The sequence below is a fragment of the Rhynchophorus ferrugineus genome, unplaced genomic scaffold (assembly GCF_030347505.1).
Source record: "Rhynchophorus ferrugineus isolate W39M unplaced genomic scaffold, kcgeb_rfMv2 rfM8, whole genome shotgun sequence".
Classification (NCBI taxonomy): domain Eukaryota; kingdom Metazoa; phylum Arthropoda; class Insecta; order Coleoptera; family Curculionidae; genus Rhynchophorus; species Rhynchophorus ferrugineus.
In genome coordinates, this window is record NW_027472587.1 from 622,778 (window position 1) to 629,884 (window position 7,107).

Consider the following 7,107-nt stretch of genomic DNA (forward strand, 5'->3'; position numbering starts at 1 on the left):
TTTATTTTATCCGGAATAAAATCTGTGCGTGACGTAGTTTGTATGGGTACAAGTCTTATTTATACGTTATTTTAATGAGTTTCTGTTATAGTTAGACATTCTGATGCGTATCGATGGTGTAAGGGTCTCTAATATGATTATATATCACTAAAAACTCCAAAGCAGAATTTCGGAAGAGAAAGAACTTTCGTTACAAGCAGCCGGTATAGTCTAGAAGTCGATCATTTATTCACAGCAATAAGTCCGTTCTAATGTAAGAATATACTACTTTAAGTACCTTTATGACTAAAGCGTAATTAACGGAATATCGAGGTAAATAACACTGGTAGCAACATTTGAGGTTAAGTCTCATTTGTTTATTGTTGATGAGTTGTGTATGTTTATGAGTTGTTTATTGTTAGTGTATGTTTCTACAAGGTTCAAATATCAACCAGACAGAAGAAAATGGCATTCTAACTGAACTCACTGCTGTTCACTATTGAGCGACCATGTATTCTCAAAATATAAAGAGAAATATTGATTAAATTCAAGCGTTCAACAAGTGTCACGCAACTAATGCATATTTGATTGAACAATGCGATTAATTTTTAACGTTTTTACAACCTGGTATGTGTGTATTATGACAAACAGAAGTTTTAAACATTTCGAAGAATACTTAGTACCATAGAGAAATGGAGAAAAAAAATGGAGATTTAACTTCATAGAAAATTTTGGCCTTTAACATATTACTTATTTTGTTTGCTATGCTAAGATCCGCGACGGGATCTGATTGGTTCATGTCGTTCTAGGATTTGTTTATTTTGTACGCCATTTTTAATGTGCCCTATATAGATAACAGTGTGCTTAGATTTTTATAACGTATGTATTATTAAATAATCATTATATAAAACAATTATTATTTTATTTTATTAGCATATGTAGCAAGTCGGTAGTTGAAATGCATTCTCGTCCTAGGAAGTGTTGTGTGCCCAGATGCACGCATAGTGAGGAAATGCATCATCGTTTTCCATTAAAAAACTACCCGGCGATCTTTAAGAAATGAATAGGAAACATTAAAATCCTAAACCATGTCAGATTTATGATCGTTGCCATGTCAGACATTTTTGTGATACATTTAAAATTTCCTTTAAGTACTTATGGACAATTTAGTGATGACCAAAATAATACCACGAGCCCAGGATATGTACAAATGGAAGCGGATCAAAATCAAAACGATATAGAAGGTAAATTGAAGGAGTCAGTCACAATTGTTACCATTAATTTCTAAAGTGTCTTACTATTTGTAGTGCCTATTTCCATCGTTCCAGGCTCACAACAAGGATGTCTGAAGCAAGTATCATCGACATTTGAGGAAACACCAGAAGGTAATGGTAAAGTTTGTATTCATTCAGCCAGTATCCGCCTTTCTGCTCATTCTTACCGCTAATTACTTGACTCTATAACTTCAGTCCAGATGTTTCTATAAGAGCAAACAAAGTTTTACGTTGTACCGTAGTGTACATCTCAGGCTATTTAGTAAAACCTTTGAAAAAATAAAATATATGTGACATACAATTATGAATAAATCAGTAATCCTACAAATTGAGACTGATTCTATAGAGGCAAGACAATATCTCATGCCCCAGACTCCAACAAGATTGTTTAATTATACTGTTAGATCTTTGAGCTATGTGTTATTTTATTCAACGATTTTGCCACGTCGATAATATAACGACATTTTTGTCAAATGTTTAAAAAAAAGTAAATTTAAATCCCTTCAATTGTACATTCCATAATGATCTTTTGGATAAAATATTAAAAGTACTAACAAGGTGTTCTATATACTTTTGAGTAAAACAGGTGAACAGAATATTAAAAGGGAAATACTCAAAGTTTGCTTTCAGTATAAGAAAACAAAAAGACGGAAGAGATAATTTTGATTTGCAATGCACCAAAGTTTTTTGCTTGCGATTATATATATTTTTTTTATATACTATATATATTTTATATATTATATATATTTTTATATTATATCTATATTTTGTGCATAAATTTACATTATATATTTATAGTTATTGTTATAGATTATATTTATTTATTTATAGATTATTTTATTTTTAAATATTATATTTATATTTAATAAAATTACTTCAGAAAAAAATTGTTTTTTATTTAAATTTCATTGGTCAATTAAACGTGACGTCAAGGCTGTCACGTGTCAAACATTACTAATGAGCCAATCAAATGTCTTCACAATAAAATATTTTTCTTACAGGTGCCTATAATGGAGATTTAAATTGACCAATCAAATTACTTGAACGGCCTATTATGGTGCCCTCTGGATGTTGGGCAAAGCAAAACTTTGCGCCAGAGTCCGCTACTGAGTTGCATCTCTATTACTCTTTAGTAACAACAAAAGTAACATAAACTAAGCAGAGATCTAGTTTAAGATTTTGTAGAAGAACTTAATATGTTAAACATGTCTAAACATTTGTAAAGTACTTGATGAAGTATTGCGGTTGAACATGCTCATACCTTTGTAAGGTTACTATTAAAATGAACTTCAAAATTGCAATTTGTGCATTTTATTTACCCAAATATTACAATGTAATCTGATACAATTCCAAATGTACTTTTTCATTCAACAGAGCTGCTGAAAGTGTAAAAAAATCAAGCATCTAACATCAAATGTATATAATTTAAACATTTCCTTTGTGGTGTAGTTACTATCAACTATGTAAAATTAAGATTTTAGTAGATCTGCCAAATGCATTTACATCAGCATCATCAAATTATCATCATAAGAGTTTTCAGAAGATTTGTCTTAGCAAATAACATTATAAAATAATAACTTGATTTCAATAATACTATTCTCATAATACCCACTGCCAATTGTGCTGTAATAAGATGCTTTTTAGAGTTATTACCTGTTGATAGTGTTATACTGATAATATTTTTACTTAATATTCTACCACGTTTCATGGTTTGTATATCTGGAATGTTCACTCAGTTCAATTCAATAAAAGTTCTAGTATTCATTATTTAAAATTATTATTTCAATTAAAGTCACACAGTATAGTCAGGATCGATTCTGGGAAAATTTAGATTATTTTTTTTGATAAATTTTAGTAATTCTACTTTTAATTTTAAAACAAATGTAGTTTTAATAATTTCTTTATTGTATATTATTATTATAAATCAATATTTTTGTGATTCTTTATTACAGTCATCTGACTATTTGAATACAAGAAATCGTTTCGTGCTTGTACACAGCTGGTATAGTTGACTCACAAAAGTGAAGTGGTCTGATCACCAAGATACTGCGCAGATCTATGTCAATACGATAATGAACTGATCCTTAATAACTCAAGCCAGAGTTCAAAATCAACAGGATCTATGCAGCAGAATCAATAAAAATTGAGTAGCTCTGATCCCGAACGCCATGAGAAGCTACGATAGGGATTTCAGGTATGTTATCTTGTATGGTATCTTAAATTCAATCGTAAATAAATTATGCTAATACCTAACGCACAGCTTATTTTATTTTAATGTATATGCTTTTATTGAATATCATTTTAAGAAATATTTACCTTAAATGCCAAGATAAATGTTAAATTTATCAACATAATTTGTAGTTATTATATGCATTGGAAACAACGATTGGTCCGTCTTTTTTTTTCTGTTTCATATTATGCGCGATATCTGATTTAATTTGTCCAAAAAGAGTTTTTTTATTAATAGAAATGAAAAAATTCAGATTAATATCACTATTTTACATAAAAAGGTTTAAAAACATTTGACGAATATGCTTTAATAATACATTTTATTATTAGTTTTTACTTCTAACCAATCAACCCAAATTTAAATTTTTTGCTTTTCTAATTATATGCTTTTTTAATTATATGACTAAAAGCAAATCGTATTGCTAGAAAGTTATCAAACATAAGACCGAGAGCTAATTAAGTCGTTTTTTATTATTGAATATTTATTGAGAATATCAATCAATATTTTATGATTTTCTCTTAAAAAGGTCAATAATTAATTATTTCAGCTATATATTAGGTGCTCACATATATGTTGATCAGCGATATATATTGCTGAAATTGCCATGGATCAATATAAACAAGTGTTAAACAAACTAACTTTTAATATTAACAACGTTAAATTCGATGGTTTTTATACTTGTCTACATAAAACAACAGTTTTCAATTTAGTATTAGTTATTAATTATTGTTATTAAATTATTCAATACAAACAGACACCAATTATGAAATGCTCAATGTAGTATTTTCAACATTCGTTACTTGTTATCCGAAGCCCATCAAAAAGTTTCAGAAACTTATGGTGATGCCGCTCCGCCATATCCCAATTGTGGGCTCTGATACCAAATGCAATAACTGACCTAGAGGACCAAAAAAGTTCGAAAACAATAATTTGCAAAAATTATTGGACAATAACTCAGCTCAAACTCTCAAAAAGGTTTCAGACAGCATATGGTGAGATCAGTAAGTTGTAGTGTAATATGACTTGCTACAACTGAAATAAACTGTTAATATACATGTCTACCAACGTCAGTTTTACAAATTAAACGACGCATTGTAGCAAAAGGAACCTGCAATAAAGCTCTTGTATTTCAACGCTCAGACATAGGTTCCAAGCTTTGTGAACAAGACACTATTCTAGCTCTATAGGAAGTTCTACTGTACCCAATATACTCTCTAAACATAGTGCCTTCTGATTTCTACTTGTTTGCCATGCAGAAGAAATTGATTGATAGCTGGATCGCTGCCAAACCAATATTTTCCTTTCGATATAATATCGCCAGGTGAATAGACACATGGGAAACTGTTATATGTTAGACTATGAAAAATATCTTAATTAGTATAAACTCTACCAATTATAATCTAATAGTGTCCAAGCTCCATTAAGGTAATAAGTATAAAATGAATGTAATAATGGTGAGCACGCAATTATCAGATTTCCGATTTCTGATCGACGTTTAAAAAATTATGAAGCCAGTTACATACATCATTTAAAAAATATATTTAAATCTCAAAAATATATTTAACACTAAAGTTCAAATAACTAAAATTATACGAATTGTGTACGAAAATAACAGGTACGAATAACATGTCAACATAAAATATTATACTCGTATATAACATTTAAACATGTTATATTACCATATCAACATAGTTTAACCACTTCGAGTGAATATTATTTGAACGATTCTCATGACGCACATCAACACATTAAAGCAAAAGTCCAAAAGTTGAATTAAAATGGACCGTTGTTTTTCGCATGAGTAACGAAATAAAATATAGTTTTATTAAGAATTATGCAAATTGTTCGTTTTATATCACTAAACTAGTTTTATAAGGTCGTCGTATTCCTACTGGTTACCTGAAGGTTTTTGAAGCCTTTACCATCTTTGGTATTATCTCATGATATATATAGCAGTACGTTGTTTCATTTTTAATATTGTTTTGAATTATTCCGAATTTTAAATATGGTTTTATTTATTATTACTCAATAATTTCTCGGTACTTTTTAGAATTGGTTTAAAATACTTAATATATAGTAAATTCAGTAACAAGTATTACTATATTATATTATATAAACTAAAGTTTCATTCATGTAATATTATTTATAGTTTTTAAAATATTTTAGTCTCCTTTTCACCTCAACTAGAGTCTATATCTGGTGAGCTCCAAACTGCGATTCTAGTAGACATTAAATCTACCGACTGGCGAGTAACCAGTTTAGGGAACGTCCCAGAAGACATTCGGTCTTATCCAACCTGATTGCTGGCATAATTGGGATTATTTTGTTGGATTTCGAATTCTTTCTTAATGAACATTCAAAATTATAAACACCCCTAGGCACATATTTACAACCATCCTCCAGCAGAATTCGAACCTTTGACTATTGCAACAGTAGGACGAGAGTGGTACAGTAGAGTAGCTTTGACTAATACGCCAACCAAGCCAACTAATATTATTTCAATATTTATATTTTATACCGATACATAAAATGGACTACAACAATTACGGAAGGATAGACTCTGGGCTGTTATTAAAGGTTCTATGCCAAATAATGATAAGATCATATAAAGTCAACAATACATAAGAAACTAATACAATTGCAGAGTGGATTCTGAAATGAATACACACTACAACCCCAAAAATGGATATACTAGAATTCGTAGATTTCTAAAAGACAATTGATAGAGAAAGAAATGAAATATTGTGCATTACATTGGAGAAAAGGGGTAATCCTAGAAATATATAGAAGAAATTTTAATGTTGTAATTAAAGACAATAAATGATCAAGTACCTTCAGAACTCAAGCAAGTAATATAAGGTAATGGAAGCTCCATAGCGATAAAATGATACACAATATGATTTTTATCATTTATAATTTTTTGTTGTCTTGCAAAAAATGCTATTGTTTGCACACACAGCTTTTTGAAATCCAAAATTCACTTAAAATATTGCAGTAATGAAACGTATGCATCATATTCATAGAACATATTTTATAATTTGGAATATTAATGTAGTAGTTGAACACCCATCTCATGAATGGTCTTGTAGGTTTGTACCAACAGTTCCAAATCAATCAACCCCTGATTCTGAAGGAACAGATTCCCCTAACCGGTTTACTAATTGAGACAGAGTTTCCATAGCTTTTAAAATTTTTAAAAATGTTTACTGATACTCTTTTGTGAATAATAAATATAATATTATTCCAAGCTACCCCATGATTTAATAGTTCCAATGATATATTATTATCCACTATTTTGATAACCCCCTTGCTCATCAAAATTGTCTTGAAAGCATCAGAGTATTTTATTGCAATTTTTATTTTATGAATTATGTCCTTAACACATTTTTAAAAGGGAACAATAAATTTCCATTATGTGTAATCGAATGAGTCCCCTTGCAAACTATAGACGTAACGTTTTTTGACCCTTAAATGCCCTTAAAGGCAACATAATCTAGGACATCGCTAAAATTCAGACCGATTGATGTGGCACAGTCGTTGAAATTAGGAATACTTAGATCATTATCACCGTATTACCGCACATTTGAACGATATTACATTATATAAAAAGTAACCTATAAAATA

General features: G+C 29.6%; 2 long non-coding RNA genes across 2 annotated transcripts; both read left to right on the forward strand.

Annotated features, from left to right (window-relative positions):
• The first annotated feature begins 1,081 nt into the window (after nucleotides 1-1,081).
• On the forward strand, nucleotides 1,082-2,394 carry LOC143201449 (uncharacterized). Its single transcript, XR_013006954.1, has 3 exons — nucleotides 1,082-1,223; nucleotides 1,287-1,364; nucleotides 2,255-2,394. It is a non-coding gene; the product is annotated as an uncharacterized LOC143201449 (long non-coding RNA).
• A 3,809-nt stretch (nucleotides 2,395-6,203) lies between these two features.
• On the forward strand, nucleotides 6,204-6,730 carry LOC143201448 (uncharacterized). Its single transcript, XR_013006953.1, has 2 exons — nucleotides 6,204-6,342; nucleotides 6,573-6,730. It is a non-coding gene; the product is annotated as an uncharacterized LOC143201448 (long non-coding RNA).
• The last annotated feature ends 377 nt before the right edge of the window (nucleotides 6,731-7,107 follow it).